This window comes from Pan troglodytes, chromosome 21 (genome assembly GCF_028858775.2).
Source record: "Pan troglodytes isolate AG18354 chromosome 21, NHGRI_mPanTro3-v2.0_pri, whole genome shotgun sequence".
NCBI classification, from domain to species: domain Eukaryota; kingdom Metazoa; phylum Chordata; class Mammalia; order Primates; family Hominidae; genus Pan; species Pan troglodytes.
The window spans coordinates 20829166-20852806 of record NC_072419.2 but is presented as its reverse complement, the minus strand read 5'-3'; the positions used below and the strand labels follow the sequence as shown (position 1 = coordinate 20852806).

The window sequence follows — 23641 nt, the reverse complement described above, 5'->3', positions numbered from 1 at the left end:
TCCTTGCATTTTGTGAGCTGTTGTAGCATATTAATAGAACACAAAAAGGGGATCCTGGGAAACCAAACTTGAAGCTGACTAGTCTTGCAACTGGTGTCTGAAGAGGAGGCAGTTTTGTGGGAATAAGCCCTCAACCTGTGGGATATGACACAATTTCCAGGTAGACAGTGTCGGGATTAAACTGAATTGGAGGACACCCAGCTGGTATCTGCTGAAGAACTGATTGCTTGCGTGGTGTATGGGGCAAAACTTGTTAAGACAAGTCTTCTATGTTGATTATTGTTGAATGAGAGAATTAAACACACATACACACTTTGAGTTTGTGTTTTCCACACAGAGCATCAAAAGACTTGAAATCTCAGATCTACCACTTAGGTATGCAATTAAAAACAAACTACTTACCCTTCCTAGCTATGTTTCCATATCTGTAAAAGGGGGTTAATAGTACCCTCATTTTTGTGAGGATTAAATGACACGATGTACATGGAAACTGTATAATCTTCTACAAAATACAAGTTACTACTATTATTATGGTCAACAAATGTTTGCCATCTGTTCCCAAGTTTTACTAGATACTGCTCCTTTTACTCCTCTACTGACAAGGAGATATCTCCAAGTGACTATGAAATCTTATTAATTATTTGTTTGCTGTCTTCAAAATGTTTCCCAACACTCTGTCTTTTGGCTTCCCATTATGGTTGTTTTCGAGGGACAACTTAAAGATGAATGTGATTAACATTAAACATAAGGAATGTTTCTGAAGGAAGTTTGACTTTGCTTCTAGAAGTTTTGAGTAGTTTAAGCTATAGTTCCGCTAGAAGTCAGGGAAAGGACTGGATGTCTCCATAAAGTCTCTGTAAACCTGTAGTTTACAAAAAGCAAAAAAAAAAAAAAAAAAAAAAAGAGATTATATTGACATTTTCCAGTCAGTATACCTTTCATGAGCATAGAAAAGTTTGTGTATGTTCTAAAATATACCTTTTGATTATGTTGCCTGGAATAAATCAGAAACATGTTTTATACTAGCAAATACACAGAGCACCAAGAGGATACAAGTTTTTTCTTTACCTACGCTTGCTATAAAATCCAGTTGCTTTGCAAAATACAAAATATATATATATATATGTATTTCAATAGTATATCAAGATACAAGTCTCCACCTTAAAGGGCACTCAATAATTATACATACATTTCCATGCATCCCAAACTAAATGATATTAATAAGACTAAATTCTAAATCAGGTACTAACAAATTTATATGGAAAAAGAATCCAATTCTGAATATATAGCATATAACTTTAACAAAAACAACAACAAAAAAAACTGGGAAAGCTACAAAAAACTAGAGGAAAAAAATTACTTCCTTGCTAAATGTTTGACAAAAATCAAAAATTGTTTTTAGATGCAGCCATTTGTAACTGCATTTAATCACTGCACTTATTCTTGCTCCCTATTAAACATGACACTGTGCTCTATCTTACAGGAAGGCCGATTTATTAAAAGTATTATTCTCCTATTCCAAACAAACTAGTGAAAAGAACTTGGCTTTAGTAACTACAGTTTCTGATTAATGCATATTTTATAGCTACATGCCAACATGACAATTTCATGAGGAATCCAAAGAGAGCTACATGCCCTAAAGCATCTGAAGCATGAGTGTTAATGGAGTCAATCCACCAATGAATGTAGTATTAGTTCATTGCTGCTGAAAATGGTAGCAGCATTTAAAATTCTAATTCCTTTTTCCTTCTTAGCATGATTAACAAATCTTAATTTAGCATAGTCTTAGAATTACAAACACCGTACTTTTTGTTTTGGGACTTTTTGTTAAATTAGCAAAAAATAACTCATGCTTATCAATCACTTTTTAAGAACTTCAAAGTTCTCTACAAATATTCTTAACTAGTCAATGACTTTTACTGACTGGCTTTTTTTTTTTTGAGATGGAGTATCACTCTGTTATCCAGGCTGGAGTGCAGTGGCACAATCTTGGCTCACTGCAACCTGTGCCTCCCGGATTCAAGTGATTCTCCTGCCTCAGCCTCCTGAGTATTCAAGTGATTCTCCTGCCTCAGCCTCCTGAGTAGCTGGGATTACAGACTTGCATCACCACACCCAGCTAATTTTTGTATTTTTAGTAGAGACGGGGTTTCACCATGTTGGCCAGGCTGGTCTCCAACTTCCAACCTCAAGTGATCCACCCACCTCAGCCTCCCAAAGTGCTGGGATTACAAGCGTGAGCCACCACACCCAGCTGGCTTCTTTTTTATAAGTAGCAGATGGCTTGCCTTCAAGAAGTGTGCTGTCTACCAAATATTAGGCATAAACAGCAGTGACCGTTCACTGCTCTGCAGTAAAAAGGAAGAAACAACTACATCTATTTGAATAGCTCAAGGAAGACCTCATGAAGGAGATAGGATAGGTGTTGAAGGGTAAGAAGGAATTTAAAGAAAAGCACATACTGCTTATGAAGAAAAAATGTGACCAAAATTATCGAGAAATAAAAATGGGCAATGTTTCTCAACCCTGGCCTTGGTCAGAATCACCTGAGGGAGGTTTTTATTAAGAGGTTTTATTGGGGCCTGATTAGGCCCCAGTAAAGACTTACTAAATTAAAAGCTCCCAGATGAAGGCGAGGCATGTACATTTCAAAAAAAAAAAAAAAAAAAAAAATTCCAAAGGTGATTATGATGTGGTCAAGGACCACTGATTTAGGAGGTGTTTGGATAAAGGCCAATAGTCCAACTGAAATACAGGGTCCATGAAGGAGGTAAGACTGGAAAGGTATATTTTCCATTAGGCTTTGCAGTGTGTTGAATTCCAAGCTGAGAAGTCTGCATTGATATTCTTTGGCAATGACTCTTAAGCAGGTATATAAATGATCAGTGCACTTCAGGCAACATTTTATAAAAATAAAAAATATTGCTTAAAGATGAATGGGAGAAACTGGGAACAAGAAGACAAGTTAGACGGCTATGCAGTATTTCAGGCAAGGGGAAATAAGGGCCTGAACAGCGCACTGCCAGTGGAATGGGGTCAAAAAAGAAATAAAGAAAAGAAAGCTTTAATTAAAAAGATACAGTAAAAAAAGTAGAATATTGAAGATGATGAAGATTTTCAGCACAGGTAAGTAGAATGTTGGTGAGGCAATTAATAAAGATGGAAAACAACTGAGAAGAAACAGATTTCAGAGTATTTTGTAAATGTTGGCTTTGAACAGGTGACTATGTGCGCAGTACAGGTTTACATCTGCTAATTATTAATAGTACCCTCTTCAACCCTCCACAGTGACCCAGTTTAGATAATAAATTAACATGACCTTAGGTTTACATTATCCCTCTGGACATGTCTACAGAACGTTACAAAGGAGGATGTGGGGACATATCCTCAGCATCAGGAAGGGAAACCACATCTAAGAGGTGAGTATTAACATTGAGAGGGCGGATGAGATAATCAACAGAAAATAAGCAGAGAGAAAAGAGGTGCCAAAGGAGAACTTACCCTTTGTAGCAGGGGAAGAAGGAGAAGAATCCACATCAAAGAAACAACAAACAAAAAGGGGGGGATTGCAGAGGAGGGAAAATAATCACAGAAAGAAAATATTATGGAGTCAAGGAAGGAAAGTATTAAAAAAGGAGGATGTCAAAAATGTTATCAGGGTAAAGACATAGAAGAGGTCACCACTGAATATGAAAAATGAGGTGACCCTTGGGGATTATGAAAGCAGCGTCTGCAGAGTAATGAGGGAAAAGCCTCTAGGGTGCTGACAGGATAATGGGAGATAAAGAAAACAGAAACAATGATTAAGACTACTCTTTCAAGAAGTTAAGAGGGTGAAGGGGTCTTGTTGGGTCATGGGGAGGAACAAGATAGAAAAAAAGGAAGTGAACACCAGGAGGGAGATATATCAACCTGAGGAAGAAGATGGGAGTATAGTGAGAGGAATCTACAATGAAGACAAGAAGAATATTTAATAGGAGAAACGAAAGTTGAGATGCCCAAGAAGTGCGGCCTAAGCCATGACTGTGGCTCTAGGATGCCTGAAATAAAGACTGAGAAGCTACAGTTTTACAAGAATCACTAGCTAGGAGAACAAAGTCACTGAGAGAGATGGAATGAGTTGGTATGAAGGTAAGGTTTGTGTTCAGACTCTAAGGAAGATGGGGAAATGTCCCAGAGATGAAGAAGATGGAGAAGATGATGGGATTAGGTGATGCATATATAAAATACAGACTTCAGAATAAATGTTTTTGAATAATGATGACAGAAGCATAGTCACATCTTTCATGTTTGGAGAAAACATTTTTGAGATTACCTACCTACATCCCACATCTCTCTCCTACCCTACTTTAATCAAATGTTGATAGTTTCTAAAGATGGAGGAAACAGGAAAGGTCATCCTCAAGCAAAAACGTCAATTACTTCAAGACTGTGGGAAGAATGCTAAGAAAAATGCCAATCACGTGGGAAATTGGAACCCAAAAGAAAAAGATTGCAGTGGCCTAGTAAAAGCAGTTAGAAAATGATCCAGAAAGGAGATAATATTCTCAGAAAGAAACAGACATGAAACAGGAAAGCAGAGTGGGAAGGGCATTGCACCTAGAACTCTAACAGATAATCAGTTACACAGGCTGCTGGTCATAAGAGGTGGGTGGAAACTCTTATTCTAAATAGTATAGACATTAAGAACAGATTAAAAGCAGAACAAGAATAACCAAATTAACCTTGCTCTATTCTTCACACTTCGAAACAGAATTAAATCCAACTTTATCTCAAAATACACACTGAAGAAGTATTTTTACTCATGTAAACTTTCACTGGGCTTACCTACAAGTATCATAAGATTCCAGGCAAAGAGGTAAGCAAATCACATTATGAACCCCTCCCACTCCCTACCCCTATCTCATTTTTATGTTATATGGCTAGAATGAGATTAGAAATAAACTTCAAGGTTGCCTTCAAAGTTTTTCTTTTTTAAGAGGCTTCAAAAGGAAGCATGCAGCCACGGGGGTGTGGAAGTTGGGGATAATGGGATTTTACAGATTGATTACGTGCACACATAAAAGCAGTGCTTCTTTTTCAATGCCAGCTGGCTGGAGTGGAGGGAGGATAGTCTAGGCAATTACTACACAAAGTAATTACCCTGTTGAATGTACATTGGGGGCTCTGATAATTGTGACAACATAAAACTGAGGCTAGTTCATATCAATGTTCCATGAAAAAGCATGGAATCACTGCTGGAATCTCGCATTTTAATTTCCTTAATATGGGGATCAATGTTAATGAATATACCCAGAAAAGGCTAGATTAAACAAAAGTCTAAAAAAAGTTTCTCTTTCTAAAATATGTTCTATAAATATTAGTGACGTCTTACACATACAGTGGGCTTAATAAGTGCCTGCTGATTACGTTGTTGCTGCTACAGACCCTACCATTTGTTGAAGACTTTGTCAAGCCCAGCATTAAGTATTTTAGATCTTTTAATCTCATTTAATACACACAATAACTTTAGAGATAGGAATTATTATCCCTATTTTTCAGAAAAGCAAATTAAAACTTCGAAAGGTCATAGAGATTTGTTATCCATTCAACCTTAACAATGATGTACTGAGTATCTGTTCAATGACTGTGGCTGGAGTTGGGTGTACAGCAGTAGACCAAAAAGACATGAAGATTATGGTTGGGGGAGGACAGGAATCCAGATTTTTTTTTTTTTTTTTTTTGAGACAGAGTCTCACTCTATCATCAGGCTGGAGTGCAGTGGCGCAATCTTGGCTCACTCACTGCAACCTCCACCTCCCAGGTTCAAGCGATTCTCCTGCCTCAGACTCCCAAGTAGCTGGGACTACAAGTGCATGCCACCACCCCCAGCTAAGTTTTTGTGTTTTTAGTAGAGGGGTTTCACCATGTTGGCCAGGATGGTCTTGATCTCTTGACCTCGTGATCCACCCGCCTTGGCCTCCCAAAGTGCTGGGATTACAGGCATTAGTCACCGTGCCCACCCAGGAATCCAGATATTAAACAAAACTCAAAGGAATATAAAGTGAAAAACTATGATAGGTACCATGAAAGAGAAAAACATGGTGCTATGAGTGAGCATAACAAGAGAACCTACTTAGATTGGGTGGTAAGAGAAAGCCTAAGACCCGAGAGATAAAGAGTCAGCCACGTAAAGAGTAAAATGAACAGTGTTCTGAGCACAGGAAACAGGCTGTGTTAAACTTGCAAATAGGAAATCAGCTTAATGTGTTTAAGGATTAGAAGAATTCAGGTGACTTACACTCAGTGATCAAGACATAGGTGAGATCAGCAAGGTAGGCCTGAATAAGGAGTCTGAACTTCATTCTAGCATAAAAGAAAGACAACGGGCAGTTTTTAAGAGGGCAGGGAGGAATAAGGGGAAGATAGGGGGTGGAGAGCAGGAGAAGTAAGTAAAAGAGGAGGAGAAGGTGTGGGGATCAGACTGTCAGATTTCCATTGTAATAAGGTCACTCTAGCTACTGTATGGAGAAATACTGTGTGGAACAGAATAGTGGTGGTGAGTAGAGAGGTGGAAAGATGCTCAAAATATTTTGAAGCTATAATGGATTTCTTCTTAAATAGTAAGTAGTAGAACAAGAATTCTGTTACTGAAGCTTGGGCTCTTAACTTCTTCATCAGGGGTGTTCAATCTTTTGGCTTTCCTGGACCACATTGGAAGAAGGAGAATTGTCTTGAGCCACATATAAAATACACTAACACTAATGATAGCTGATGAGCTAAAAATAAAAAATAAATCACAAAAAAAACTCATGTTTTAAAAAAGTTTACAAATCTGTGTTGGGCCACATTCAAAGCCATCCTGGGCTGCCTGTGGCCCATGGGCTATGAGTTGGACAAGCTTGTCTTAAATACTGATCAGAAATACTTCATCAGTAAATTTTTTAATGTTTGAGTCAAGAAAAAAAGATTATTTCCTTTTACTGAGATAACTAGAAAGCATTTTCAGGATTAAATCTCAAAACGTTTAATGGGGAGATGTGACTTTTTCTTCCAATACTTACAGACCTCTGCCCCATGATGCTGAATGATGACTTGGAGTCATCAATAGTCAATGGCTGTCAACTACCCTAAAAGTAACACTTGTCTTTCTTGTAGCTTTCAGTGAATTTAAACTCAGGGTAGACAGAAATAACCTTAATGTCTGGGTTCCCTACAAGATCTGCTCATGATCCCATTGCATCTTCTTAAGAGCCATAGTACAAGAGAATGGAAGTTTCAGATCACTGAAGCTTTTTCCTAGCTTTGCGCTGAAGTTGAGACATACAACTCAAGAGAATACTGACTAGCTTACAAAGTTAACAAATGCCAAGATTATTTTGTGTTTTTCAATAATCTTTAAAAAAATCTTTGAATTATTGTTATGTTATATTCAGAGTACACTTGCCAGACCTACATAAAGACAGACAGGTATAAGAGGTACATATTTACTCCATGCTTTTAGCCAATATATCATAGAATGTTAAAGCTAGAAGATATTTCATCAATTTTGGTGATGTGTACCAACATTTAATTGTTTTAAATCCCCTAATTGTTTTAAAACAATACAATTTTTTAAGTTTGTAGTTGAACTGTAAGTACTTTACAGGTTTTGTTTGTCTATAATGGAAAATCATGTAGCTAATCTATGAATCACAATATGCTTCTAGCTATTAAGCTAACTACTAGCTCATAGTGCTTACCATATGAGAGTTAAATGCTACCTTTGTTATTATCTAATATATTTAATATTTTGCTTATGTGTTATTATCTATATGCCTCATTAAAATGCAAACTCCATGAAAACAAGAGTCTTTTTTTCCCTGTAGTTTCACTGCTAAATCTTTCCAACTTGTAAAACAATGCTTGAAACCTAGTGGACACTTATAAAATATTTGTTGGATGAATGAATAAAAGAATGAATGAACTTCAAACACTTATATCACTAAGTATTACCTGAGACAATCTTGGTGAAAGCTCTTTGTAAACCGTAAGCCACTCTGCAAATGTAGAGTATTAGCATAGACCATTTATTAAGCATTTCATATCCATTATCTCCCTTACTTCCCAGTTCACAAAAGAAACCAAAGTTCAAACAGTTAAAGCAACTTGCCCAATATAACACAGTATAAGTGGTAGAATTAGAATTCCAACAAACAAGTTGATTCCAAATCCAAGTATCTTGACTCCAGATCTCCTGCCTTTTCTATCTTGCTCTTTATTGTGACATGCTGACTCCAAGTACATGAAACAAAATACACCAGAACACTACTAAATTATATATACAATTCATATTTGAGATAATGACTAAGAGCATTATCTTTGAATTAGACAGACCTAGGTTTGCTTTCCAGTTTTTGCTGCTTATTTGGGATATGGCCTTGGTCAATTTTTATAAGCTTCAGTTTCACCTTCTGTAAAATAAGGTAGTAATAATGCCTGTCTAATTGTGTGGAAAAAATTATGTATTTCAAGTAGAGGACTTAACTCACGGGTATGGGTTAATGGCTCAAAGTGCCTAAAAAATTTTATTTATTTATTTATTTATTTTGAGACGAAGTCTCACTCTTGTTGCCCAGGCAGGAGTGCAATGGCGTGACCTCAGCTCACCCCAACCTCCGCCTCCCAGGTTCAAGCAATTCTCCTGCCTCAGCCTCCCAAGTAGCTGGGATTACAGGCATGCACCACCTTGCCCAGCTATTTTTGTATTTTTAGTAGAGATGGGGTTGCTCCATGTTGGTCAGGCTGGTCTTTCACTCCCAACCTCAGGTGATCCACCCACCTCGGCCTCCCAAGGTGTTGGGATTACAGGCGTGAGCCACCGCCCACGGCCAAAAAATTTCGTTTTTGTCTTTGATGATAAAAAAACATTTTCCTGGTATCTTATAATACAACCGACACTTCAATATGGAATGACAAAAAGAGGGAAGTGTAGAAACAAATCAACAGACTTTGTTTGCATTTCTATTTTCCCACTGTACTCTGAATTGATTTTACAGAAGCAAATGCTAACAAAGCCATATTTTTCTCTCTCTCCCCCAACACAGAACTGGGCTCATTACATTACTCTGCTGCCTTCTGGTAAAGGTACAAGTGGAAATGTCAACTGCTAAAATGCAGAAGGAATAATAATTTTTTAAAAAAGATTAGTTATCTTAAAGCTGTTAAAATGGTAAAGAAGTCTTCTTTGAGCTTTCCAGAATCCCAGTACATTTTTTTGTTAAATAAGAACACTTATCTAGATGGTTACCTATTAAATCAAAGGCACAGATTTACTAAAATGTATCAGTGTATAAGCACCAGGAACAGTGTTTCAGATGAATTAGCCACTCTTGGTATTAGAATCACTTTTATTGGGAAAAAGTGTTAACAGCCAGGTACATGTCTCAGGCAACTATAGTCTTGTATTTAACTATAACAGCATGTTGCAAAATCCAGGCTCCTTCTTTCTAGCTCTGAATCCAAATTAGCATGCCTTTGTTCTTGAGAGAGACAGTCTATTCACTGGTTGTCCATGTATGTTTACACAAGACATTCTTATTTCATAGTCTATCAATGGCTGATCTTTTCCAGCTACAGAAACTTAGTTAACATATTTCTTCAGAAAATTCTTCTATGATGTCTACTAATATACTTAAAGGATTAGGTCTAAGAGTGAGAATTCCGTTTCAATATTTATTATGCTGCAATAGTCTTACCTAGAAGAAGTGCACTAATTCACAAGCACATTAAAGTTTCTCACCTCCCCAGACAAATTTCACACATTTTTCTGCCAATTCTTCGCTTTTCCTTAGAAGTCCCAGACAAAGAAGTAACCATAGATGCCATTAAAACCAATTAACACTTCACCTTCATTTTGGGACAAAAAAAAAAAAAAAGGAGGGGGAAAGCAGCAGTTTACAGTAAATCTTTAATAATTGTGTGAAAGTAAATTTATAAGTCATTTCAAAGTAAAGGAGAATAGCTTACTTGGGACAGAACAAATGTGGAGTATTTAATGTTCAAGTGAAGGAAATTAAGTGCAACTGCTTACCAAATGTTCACAAAATACGCAAGTATTCACCAACTATACTATCCTTTAATGATAAAAATTAGAGGGTTAAGAATTCCTTGAAAGTATGTTAATCCTTATCTCTCCTTCAGCCAGCCTATGACAGATAACAGAGTGACCAATATATTATATTCAAATCTTTCTCAGAGACAGAATTCTATAATATACTGTAGAATCTCTTTAAAAATTTAATGTACACACCAAAGTGTCTTAACGTAGATGTTAATTGTAGACATTTTTAAATGTAGACAATGAAGTGTTATATAATTAGCTTACAGAAAACCCCTCAGGTGCTAATACTATTTATATAAAATACTGAAGGGATGACAAGTATGAGTGTTTTCAAACATGCCACTCTGGCATACAGGATAGTGGTTGTGAAAAGAGTTCTGGAGTTGAGCTACCCCAATTTCAAACCACACTGCTTCTACCACTTACTAGCAGGGCAACTCTGGGCAAAATACGTAATCTCTCTGAATTTGCCTTTCGTAATCTCACTTTATAGAATTGGTAAATGAATTAAAAGTACTAAAAATATATGAAGTACTTAATATAGTAGTGCCTGACACATTAATACATACTTAGATTTGGTGGCTATAGGCAATATATTGCAGGGGTTAATTGTGTAGATTCTGAAATCTGATTTCTCAGGTTCAAGTCCAAGTTTTCCCATATGTTACTTATTTGGCTCTGGGCAAATTATTTCATCTCTCTATATTAATAGTAATAGATACATGAAAAACATTAGAATAGTGCTTTGTACATGGTAGTGCTCAAAAAATAATTTTTATATTACCTCAGCTGAAGTCTCATAGAAGCTAAAATTTAAAGAAAGTAGGAGAGCAGTTTTCTCTTCTGATGTTTGACTAGTGATAAAAGTAAATGAACACTATCAATTCAATCCACATCCATAAATCTTTCCTATACACCAACATGCAATTATGCATTGATCAAATTCCCAGTGCAGCCTCACTAGTTTCAAGTTTCTCAGACTTGTCTGATGATACAAGTCACCCAGAGATTGTGACTGAGCAGGTCTGGGGTGGAGGGGTGGGGCCTGGAATCTGTATGCATAATCAGTTTCCAGGGGAGTCCTATGGCTAGGCAGGCTAAGAATCCCTGAGTCAGTTGAAGCTGTGCCCAAACACAGAACCGGAGAAGAATATCTAGCAATCACATCCACCTAAGAGAATTATTGTATTATAAATATTATGTAATGAAAATGAGAATTTTGAAAATGACTTGTTACTCAGAAAATATTTTATTATTTATCAGTACCAAATATTGATTGAGGGCCATTTGAGCATATTTTATAGTATAATTCACAAAACAGTGTACAAAGGTTAATTGGAAAAGAAACCTACTCTTAAAAATTGAAATCATTTGGGTGGTAACAGCGGTAAACAGAAAGGAAGAACGTCCTCAACAAAGATATGCATACAGGCCGGGTGCGGTGGCTCACGCCTGTAATCCCAGCACTTAGGGAGGCCATAGGGGGTGGATCATTTGAGGTCAGGAGTTCAACACCAGTCTGGCCAACATGGTGAAACCCCGTCTCTACTAAAACTACAAAAATTAGGCAGGCATGGTGGCGGGCATCTGTAATCCCAGCTACTTGGGAGGCTGAGGCATGAGAATCAATTGAACCCAGGAGGCAGAGGTTGCAGTCAGCCAAGATCACGCCACTGCACTCCAGCCTGGGTGACGGAGTGAACTCAGTCTCAAAAACAAACAAAAAAAGGTATGCATACAGTTACGTGTCACTTAACCACAGGATATGTTCAAAAAATGCATTGCTAGGCCATTTCATTGTTGTGTAAACACCAGAGAGTGCACTTACACAAGCCTAGATAGTATAGCCTACTACACACCTAGGATATGGTATACCCTACTTCTCCTAGGCTGCAAACCTGTACCGCATGTTACTATACTGAATACTGTAAGCAATTGTAACACAGTGGTATTTGTGTGTCTAAACATAACTAAACATAGAAAATGTACATTAAAAACATGACATAAAGGATTTTTTAAATGGTACACCTGTATAGGGCACTTACCACAAATGGAGCTTGGAGGACTGGAAGTTGCTCTGGGTGAGTCAGTAAGTGGTGAGTGAATGTGAAGGCCTAGAACATTACTAAACATAACTGTAGACTGTATAAACACTGTACACTTAAGCTACACTAAATGTATTTTAAAAATATTTTTCTTTCTTCAATAATAAATTAACCTTAGCTCACTGTAACTGTTTCATTTTATAAACTTTTAAATTTTTTCAACATTTTGACTTTTATACTAACACTTAGCTTAAACACAAACACGTTGTACAGCGGCACAAAAATATTTCCTTTCTTCCTACCTTTAGTCTATAAGTTTTTTTTCTATTTTAAAAAAAATTAACTCATTTCTTTTACTTTTTAAACTTTTTTCTTAAAGACTAAGTCACAAAGAAACATCTTAGCCTAGGCCTAAAAAGGATCAGGATCACCAATATCATTTTCTTCCACCTCCACATCCTGTCCCACTAAATAACATGCATGAAGCTGTCATCTCCTATGACAACAATGCCTTCTTCTGGAATACCTCCTGAAGGACCTGCCTGAGGCTGTTTTACAGTTAACTTAAAAATAAATAAATAAAAAAAGTATAGTAAATACATAAGTAAGATAGTCATTTTTTCTTATCAAGGATGATGTACTGTACATAACTGTATGTGCTATACTTTTATACACCTGGCAGCATGGTAGGTTTGTTTACACGAGCATCACCACAAATACACGAGTACTGCGTTGCACTATGACCTTATGATGGCGACAGGAATTTTTCAGCTCCATTATAATCTTATGGGACCATGATTGTATATGTAGTCCATCATTGGTCAAAATGTCCTTATGCAGCACATGACTGTAATTTTATGGTACCTTTTATCCTGAGGAGTTCATTAAGTGTAGGATCAAGGGTCCTGTTAATCAAGAGGTCTGGTTCTTCAAGAGCACTGTTACAGTTATTTACAACACTGCTGTCATTGTTAATGGGCTAAAAATGCTAACAATTTTAGAACATTCAAATAAATTAACTACAAAAATTAAAGGGTATAATCATTAATTTTCCTTGATCCTTCTGAACATTAGTTTTTAGAAACAAATTATAGTTTGAGTAAAATTAGCACAAGCATGGATCTGAATTTTTTCAAGAAAAGATAAGAGGAAATAACTTCCTTTCCAGCAAGCCCCCATGCTCACACCACACACGTACCCCATACATGCTGAAACTTCTAAAACTGAAGAGTCTGGAATCTATATGCTAGTAGAAACACAAGCAAAACAATTGCGTAGGAAATACTAGCACAATAACATAAAAATAGCACTGATATTCTACTAAATGGAGAACACTTGTAAACTATAGCATAGCAAATGTTTACAGTTTTCAACATAGTTCATTATTAATTTCATTAGCCAACGTGGTCAAGAAGTTATGTATCTGTCCATTTTTTTGTTTATTTGTATAGTTATTACTGTTTAAGATACGAGTTAATACAGTGAAATCATTAGGTAAAATAGAGAAATCATTAGGCAATTCTCTCTATTCTCCTGGTCAGAGAATTTCTGGCTAAATGCATGAATTTGGAATAAAATAGACTTAAACATAGTCATTATAGCTATTCAAATATTACTGTCCATAGACACATGAGTTAAACTAAAACATATAACAGGTATTACTTAGAATATCACCCAAGGGAACAGGCACAAAACTTCAGGTTTTTCAGTTATCCACTGCCCCAAGAATTTAGAAAATACAAAGGCACTTTAGGACTATTATATCTAATCCTGACTGGTTACTTCTGAGTGGTGAGATTATAGGTGCACTTTTTTCTTTTTACTTTTCTGACTTTCCCAGTCTTCTAGAAAGAAAGTACTGTATTCTTTTCATAACTAGGGACTAAATTCCTCCATTTAAGGAAATTACGTGAAGGGTCTAAGTTATTCGAATATTATAGTAAGGCCATTTAAAAACTTTTTCCTTGAAGAGGTTGAATCATACTGTCCCTCGGTCTTGGGTAATCCTCATTTTATTCATTAAAAAATAACGTAAGAAATAAATTATAAAAGAGCTGAAATTCCACGTGCCATTTCCAAATGTAGATCTTCAAAAGGATTGTCCACAGCAGCAAGGCTAAGTGATGATAATAACAGCTTCACTGGTAGTAATGAAGAACTCCTGTTAATCTGGTATATGATCCAAAGATACACAGGAAACCCAGTGAAGGGTGGCATATGCATATGAAAAATGCATATCCTTTCTCAGCAAGAGGAAAGCCAACTCTTGCATTGGATTGTTATTAAGAGACAGGACATAACCACTGCTACTCATCCTTTACCCTTTCCATCTCCAGTTGCCCACTCCCTCCATCTTTATTTTTTCTTTCCTATTCTCTCTTTAGCTTTGGCCTATCTCCACAACTGTTCCTTGGTAGGCACTCAGAGGCACTGCTATTCCCAGTGATGGTTCTATGAATTCAAAAAGGGACAATTTTGTGAACAGACACTGTAATATGTGGCAGAGATCTATGTGGCCTTCCATGTACACAAACACGGCCACTTCCTAGAGCGAATCCACAATTGATTTGTTAAAATATACTGCATGTATAAGATGGGTTCAGTCATTTTCCTTTGAACTGTTTTCAAATTTTCTTAAGTACCATGCTAATAAGTCCAGTTTGCCTGATTTCATGCTATTTTAGGGGGCAATATGCATCCAAAGGGCCAGGAACTCACTATGAGTCTTTAAAAATAATAACACCCTCACAGAAAGGCATCTATCAAAGTGAGTTCAATAAAATGATCTGGACAAAGTCAGAAGATGGAAGCTGTTTTAATCTAGCACCTTCAGCTACGTAAGATTCATATTCTACTGCTCACTGCAAGACTTCAGCTGACATATTCTTCAAAGAATCGACATAAGGAAACTCAGCCATACCTAATGACAGATCTTTCTGAGGTTCTCAAACTGAGAGCTGTTTGCTTGGGTTTATAAAGTGCAGGAGGCAAATAACATAAATGCCATCACTATGTTCCAATCCAGAAGTTTTTATTACAGCAAGTTTAGCTCTGGGCAAGCTGCCGCAATCAGCACATTGTGAGAGCAAATACACTGACTCTGTATTTTCTTTCTAAGCAGTATATAGCACTCAGACTGTTCCTGAGAAAGATTCATGAAACAGCTCTAATCAACACATTATAGTTGGAACAGCTATATGTAACACTCACAATTTTTATGCCTTAATTGTCAAAATTGTTTGCTTTGCAGATGAACACAATCAACTTTAGCTTTCAGTAAGATCATCCAAAGTAATTATCAACTGACATGACAAATAACCCCATACTTCCACTATCAAGGACATCCTCTGAGATTATAATTCAAATGCTAGAAAAGAAAAATCTAGAAAAGGAGGCAAATAATAATTTACCAAAATGAATTACAAAATAAAGCTAAATTAGAAAAAATTTGTCTGCTTTTTTTTCCAAAAGATTTCAAAGACCGTTGGTAATATTAAAAGTTCTTTCTCACTCAGAAATACAGGCAACATCTGACAACATAGGGCTTACTAAATGGAGTGTCTTCTGAAAGTTGGAAAATCTTAGTTTTCTTCTCAGCTTACTGTTTTATGATCCTCTGAAACATTAACTTATTAACCTCAAATTTCATAGCTCTAAAAGGAGATCTACAATTGTTATTTTAGACTTTGCCCCAAAGCAATAGTTTCTCAAACCAATTTAAAAAACTGAATATTTACCAAAATTTTACTTGAAGAAAAACTGAATGAAGTCCATAACATCCTCCAATGTAGTAAAAAAAATTTCAAAAGTTCTTTATCAAATCCATAGTGAAGAAAAAATGAAAGGTAAAGAAGTGACTGTCTCTCACCTATCCATGTTATCAGTTTAGGTCAACATTCAGATTCCTTTTCTATTCCCCAACCAAAATTCAGAACCACACATACAGAGGTCCCTTTTGGTTTTGAATTAATATTTCAAGTTTAATGTCAACTTTATTAAATTAATATGGAGGCCATCTCATTCTCAGATTATGCTGAAGTTTTCAAATTTATGGTAAGCAATTATCAGTAAGTCATCCACAACTTTTATACTTGTACTTTACCTCCCTCTCTGATTAATAAAATTCATTTTTCTTCTCAACAGTCAATTTTGTGTGTGTGTGTGTGTGTGTGTTTACATTTAGTCCACGGTTCACACTTTGAGGAGTATAGAATACCTATGTTCTAGCTGCAGCAATCAACACCCAACTCAAGTCCAACTATGGTTTGGTATCAAATACTGGCATTTGCTCCTCTAGCTTAATTAAACAAGAAGACAATGCTGGGTCATGGCTAACTGGCACTCCTGGGATAGCTGCAGTAATTTAATGGCCTCATATACAATTGATCTTTGCTTTGTCAACCAATCTGGGGACACTGAAAAGAGAAAATATTAGGATCTTGTTTGCTCTCAGTCTCTCTATTTTTAAGATCCTAGCTGTCTGATGTTTTGCTACCCTCTACAACTTGTCCTCTCCCTAGAAGATAGGAATTTTAGCTTATCCTTGTTTGAGAATGAGGTGCTGGCTTGAAGACCCCCTAAATATCAATTGCCAATTGCCTTATGTTAAAATTTGTGTTACTGTGAGGTATAATCCTGTATGATTTATATTTTATCATAATTTCATTAAAACATTTAACAATTTTTAATTATATCCGCCAGGACTAGATGGAGATCCACAGACTGTATAATCATGTTATTCAGCAGACTGAATAACAGACCCCTAAAATTGATCAGCAACAACCTAGACGTGGGTCTCTAACAGCACAACACAGAACCTGTCCTCAAGCCTGAATTTTTTCAAGCTTTTTATCAATAACTTGAATAATGACACATATGACTTTCTTACCAAGGATTGTACCTTAGAGGTAGAATCAGACTTAAGAGAGAGGGATATCACAGAAACCAAGAAAGAAGAGAATTTTCAAAAGGAGAGGTTAACAACATTCCCAACTTATAGAGGGAAAGTCAAGAAAGATGAATAATGAACAGTGCCCATTGGATTTGGAAAAAAATAGAATCATTATTGACTTCAGAGCACTTTTGCCGAAGCATCAGGGGTAGAAATGAGAGGATAGAGAGGTTTAAAAATGAAAAGAGATAAGACAAATGAGAGGATTTAGCAGAGAGAGAGAGAAAGAGCAAGAGAGACAGAAGAGAGAATGTTAGTTTTAAATGGGAGAAACACAAGTAGACTCACGTTGAAGAAAGGCACCAATAAAGGAGAGAGAGTGAATAGATCAAAGTCTTAAGATAAAGAGAATGGAACAGGATCCAAAATAAAGGAATTCAAAACAAAAAAAAAATATGTAACAAAATCTTTCCCCCAAACACCAGGAGAATCAATTTTCTGAGATACAAAAAAAGATACATGGGCACTTTATAAGCTTGGTCAAAGGGACTAGAATGTTAAAGAATTTTCATTAGGCAGTTTTCATTTTTTTCTGCAATTTAAAAATATTCTAAGAGTGAAAAAGAAAATTTATTTGGGAGGTTGAGGAAAATGGTGAAGTACTGGGGAACTCCTTTCAACAACTTTGTTGAATAGTATGCCATGCTCTACTATAGATGGTGGACTATGGCAGTGAACTAAACCAATCAAGAAATAGAGTAACCACCACATGGGCTCCCAAAATGTTTTAGTTCCTTGGGGTTCTATTCTAGGCCCTCTTCTCTCTATATATACTGTTCCAAGTCAGTCTCTTCCACTCTTTTGTGTTTTTGGTTCTAATCACCATTGATAATACATTACATAATGTGTATATTATTATATATATGTACGCACTCATGAAGGTTATATTCTGTGAGAAGAAGGCAAACACATGAAATGAATAAGCAACAATAGCTTACCTGGTAAATAAATGATACAACCTGTGAAGAAAAATAAGGCAGGAGAAGGGAATAGAAAGTGAAAGAGGTCTATATTTTAGATAAACAGGAAAATCCTCCCTAAAGTGGTGATCATTTGAGCTTAAAACCAATTAAAGTGAGAAGGCAAAGCATGCATCTTTATAGGGTAGTGACTTTTAACCTTAGTGCACAGTAGCATTACCTGGGGATCTTTTAAAACAAAACTAATTCCTGGGTCCCACCCTTCAGAAATTCTGAGTTAATTGGTCTGGAGTGGGGCCGAGCATCAGAGCTGTTTTAAAGTCCCCATTGATTCTAATATATAGCCAAGACTGAAAATTACTCAACTAGTGGAAGAGCATTAGACAGAGGTAATCACAAGCGCAAAGTCCCAGAGCAAGGAACCTGCTTACAATCTAGGAGGAAAATATGGGGCAGCTAATCAAGTTTAAATCAAAATTTTAAATCATGGTGCTGACTAGCAAAAGTAATCAATCTTATTTTATACAGACCAAAAAAAAAAATACATAAAAAAGACAAAGACAAAAATAAGGTGGGTGATTTTTCAACAGCAGTTCTCAGCAGCCTGAGGTTAGGTGTGGAGTAGATGGCTGGATTGACCCAGTACTAGGAGTTCAGAGATAAGAGTACTTAAAAAGGCTAACAGAGAGCTTTTGAAATAATAAACTGTTGGATATAACCTGAAGCAAGAAGGAATTAAAACTGAAAGCTGTGGAGAAGTGGAATTCATCAATGTATAATGATCTAAATAAACAAACCAAAGAAAATGAGTGTGGGGGAGTTTAGTCAACCACAATTTCAGTCTGAACCAGAGGCACAGTATGTCTACTAAATATTCTAAGGCAATCTTAGACTTCTTTTTAAAAATACTGGTTGGCTTTCATTAGACATTCATTAACTTGTCTTCTGGCGACAGAATGGATACTACCTGAACTTGGGAAAGTATAATCCACACATCAAGGGAGGAAGCAGTCTAGACTGCTCTGGGCTGGGCAGAACACGTTTGGAATATTATGTTCGGTTCAGATGAGCCTTTGAAAGAGGGCTCTGATAAACATAAAGTGTCCAAGGATAGGTAGCCATGATTAAAATAATCTAGACATCAGTTCTATTAGAAATAATGGAAATTTTCTTACCTGAAAAGTATGATGACATGAAAGTTTGCATTCGTAAGTAGTAAGAGAATGGAAAGGTCTCAGACATAAAGAAGGGGTTCTCATTTCTTTATCATGGAAATAAAGTGGTACAGAATAATAAAGACACTCAAAATGTGTTCATTCTGGTAAATGATAAAAGACTAGACTTGTAGAGCTAAGAGGTCATGGTATTTCAAGGGGGCACTAATGTAGATGTTGAATTTGACACAAAAGAATCATAGAAGATACCGTGACACAAGTGCCCTCTATCCTTCATTAGAAGACCCCCAGTGTGCACTATGAATAAGCCACTGTATGACTCTATTGGGAAATTTTGTTCTGCTGAATGTACCTTTAAATGCATTGGGGGCTGTGGGTTGGAAGACACAGGGAGTGGTGTCAGGGAGTCTTGATTCACTAAAGAGACATATTTGAAACTATGCAGAACTGGAAGACTATAAAACTTAAAAAGGCACAAATCTGATGCATATTAAGTACTAGTTATAAAGGAAACGGGTCAGCTGAAGGGCTTCTCACATGGTGGAGTCAGAAAGAGGGTAATCAGTAATTAGAAAGTACTTGCAAGATGTACTTCCTGTTCAAAATCTGTCTCTTCAATGAATGAAAGCCAAATAAAGCAGAGATGAGCTGTGGTGGCTGTGAGGTCATATACCCTGAGAATAAATGCTCTTCTCGACATTTATCACCACTGTGGCTTCCCAGAGAGAGGATCTAAGGGATGTGAATACTGTGGATGTGGCCCTTCTACCACCTCAGAAAACAAGCTCTCTGGGGCGTGGTGGATGCTTGCAAGGACTCTACGGCCAGCATCAGGCAGATTAAAAGATCCGCTGATCCCCTCAGCTGTTGCTTGTTGCCTGAGGCCTTGTGCATTTCCTATAAGAAATGGCTGGTGGTCAGTTTCATTGAAAAAAATGCCCCATAGCAAAGCTATGTGACCCTAAAGCAAGAAAACTGAAAAGATAAGTTCTCTGTGAAATTCAGTTCACTCTCAACATGTTCTGCCTTTACCATAAATATAAGCCACAGTAAGTGGCTCCACCTCTCCACTGACATCAGAGGAAGGAACTTTGGAATCAGGGTTAGAAGACCACCTTCTTTACCGAATGTTTAACAATCTTTCAGTGAATGCAAAATAATTTTATACTTTCACCACTTTAAAAATAACTTCCGGCCAGGCACGGTGGCTCACACCTGTAGTCCCAGCACCTGGGGAGTCCAAGGCGGGTGGGTCATGAGGTTAGGAGTTCGAGAGCAGCCTGGCCAACATGGTGAAACCCCATCTCTACTAAAGATACAAAAAATTAACCAGGCATGGTGGCGCGCGCCTGTAATCCCAGCTACTCAAGAGGCTGAAACAGAATCATTTGAACCTGGCAGGCAGAGGTTGCAGTGGGCCAAGATCGTGCCACTGCACTGCAGCCTGGTGACAGAGTGAAACTCCGTCTAAAAAAAAACAACAACAACAAAAAAAACACTTTCAAGTCTGAATTCTAACATAAGCAAGAATAATAATAAATTTAAAAGTGCTGTACTCCCTTTGAAAAATCAATAGGTATAAGGACATTAAAATCACTCATGTAAAGCAAGTCGCCTATTTCAGGCTTTGTCAATATCAAATCTCAAGGAAGTACCAAACTCATAAATACTTTGCTACCTCTCTGTGGTAGGCAGAATTCTAAGAATGACTTCCAATGATTTTCACTCTTTTATAACATCCTCCCCTTTGAATGTGAGTGAAAGTGAAGTCAGAGAATATCCAAGCCTAAAAAGGATTTAATAAGTCATTGCTGCCTTTGAAGATGGAGAGGGCTGCATGACGCTAAAAGCGGCTCTCTGCTGACTGTCAGCAAGAAAACAGGGAGTACAGTCCAACAACCACAAGGAACTCAATTCTGCCAATAATCTGAATGCTCCTGGAAGCAGATTTTTCTCCAGAGACTCCAGATAAAAGCCCAGCATGATGACATCTAGATTTTAGTCTTGTGAAACTCTGAGCAGAGAAGCCAGCTACACTTCTGATCTACAGAACTTTGTGATAATAAATGCATGTTGTTTTAAGACAGTAATTCTGTAGTAATTATATAGCAACAGAAAACTATATACCTGTACTTTCTGTACATAGTTCTATCTATCCTAATAAAGGTAAAATTTGTTTTCTACATTATTATAAGAAAAAGTTTTAATCCAAAGAAAGGAAATCAAGAGAACTTACAGATTTCACAGTAGTTATGCATAAAAGATCTGAATTAAAATAGAATTCATATTTTATAAGTATATATGAATTGCTTTCCAGAAATCTATGTTGTATACATTAAGAGGACTACACAGCTATTTCAAAAGAGGGAAACAGGTTAAATCAATAACATCAAGACATTTTAGTTAAAAAAAAATGTAATGCTTTAAGGGGACAGCAATAATAATTTTCTAGTTTAAATCATTGGTAGAATAAAAACACTCTATTTTCAAAAGAAAAGTGAGAATCAATAGACACGAAGGTCATTATTTGATCAAGGAATGACAAGGAACCAACTATTCACCATTCATTTCAGTATGTTCTTGCTTTAGGGAAATTCAAAAGAACATTTTTTCATACTTGATCTTTGTTGTTCAGTGGTTCATAGACATGAAAGGAGTTTGGAAAATGCTTGGCAGTCTTATAAACTTACAGTATGAGGTTTATTGCCTTAGAACCTATAAGGCGACCAAACTATAAATGTCTTTCTACCACTGCACATAGTTTATGTTGAAATAAATCAAAGGATTCAATATGCCACCAACACTTGATATCCTTTCATTTTTTATTTTTTCTTTATTTTTTTCCTACCTGAGATGCCATGGCACCTTTCATTTTTTTAAAAATATAAAGTATATTCACATGCAAATCTTTCTTCAACTCAAGAAGAGGCAGCATGACATAGTGGTTAAATGTGTGGGTTCTAGAATTAGCCTTCCTGAGTAACTCCTAAGTCTACCACCTACTAGGTGTGTGATCTCAGGTAAATTAGGAACTGCTCTGTGCTTCCAACTCCATTTCTGAAAATGAGGAGAATTAAGAATACATACCTGATAGGATCATGGCGAGTGTTAACTACATTAATAGGTAAAAAGTCTTGTAACAGTTCTTGGAACATACTAAGTGCTCAATATATCTTAGCTATTATTAAGACGGCCACAGCTTTTCCTTATAACTGTCACCTAACTTTAGGTAAAAGTAGAAATCTTAACAATGGATACATTTTCTAAAGAAAGGTCTAATGTGACAATGATGGCTCACTACAAACTTTCAACTATTTCCTCTGCTTGCCCCATTCTCTTGCATTACATCCAAGGTCTTTTATTCAATGGCTGCTTCTAGGTATATATCAAAAGCAAGTCCTTCACTATGTAAGAAATCAGATGTGGAAAACACAGGATGGACTCTGAGCCTGGCCCAGCTGAGTCTTAAACATTAGTCCAAAAATGTAGTCCGAAGCTGAATCAGCCTTTGAGGTAGGTGGTGTGACCACCTCTGATTCTGAATCCTACTTAAAGGAAGTGCAGCACACACTGCTTTGTAATTACAATCTTTGACCAAAAGTAATTCCAATCCCCATTTTTACGGTAATTATTTACTTGCTTTGCTTAATAGTTTACCTAAATTTGCATCTCTTCACGCTATACTTTAATGTTGCCTGTATTTGAACTTCACTCAAATGGAATCACCCACCATGCATATTTTCATGTGTGGCTTCTTTCACGCAAACATTACATTTGTGTGATTCACATAAGTTATGTATACACGTAGTTTCTTCATTTTCACTGCTGTGTACTGTTCCATTACATGATTTACCAAAATATATTTATCTATTTGTTGCTGATGGACACTTGTGTAGTTTTAAGTTTTGAGCTATTATGAATAATGCAGCCATGAACTTCTTGTACATGTCTCTAAATGCACATGCACACATATAAATATGTTGGGTACACATCTAGGGATAGAATTGCTGAATCTTTAGATATTCATATCTTCACATGTAGCAGATGATATCGAATTTTCCCAAGGTCATTGTATCCTAAGTATTAATTATAGCAAGCTCATAAATATGATCATTTGTTCAAACTGACTTATAGTCTATGGGCACGGCTGCAAAATAGTTCTGCAACTGAAACTACAATAAGCATGGTCCTGGCTTTATGATGAGAAAATGCATGGTTATTTACATGTCCTTCTAGCTAGGTTTCCATATAGATAGACGATTCCAACAGACTGAATCACAGTAGATTATGAAACTACTCTATTGATGTGCAAGTAGAATCAGCCTGAGTAATTGACAGGCCAAGAATAGTACCTCAAAATTCTGTTCTGACTTGGGACCAGAGCTCAGCATACCTAATGAGTTTCTACAATTCTTGAATATTGAAAGCTAATGTTCTAGGAGACAGTAACATGTGCAATAAAAGTTTTA

General features: G+C 36.5%; 1 protein-coding gene across 9 annotated transcripts in view; it reads right to left on the bottom strand.

The window, feature by feature from the left end:
* The window catches only part of MACROD2 (mono-ADP ribosylhydrolase 2), a 2047165-nt gene that overhangs the window by 1721584 nt on the left and 301940 nt on the right, over positions 1-23641 (bottom strand). The window lies entirely within an intron of this gene.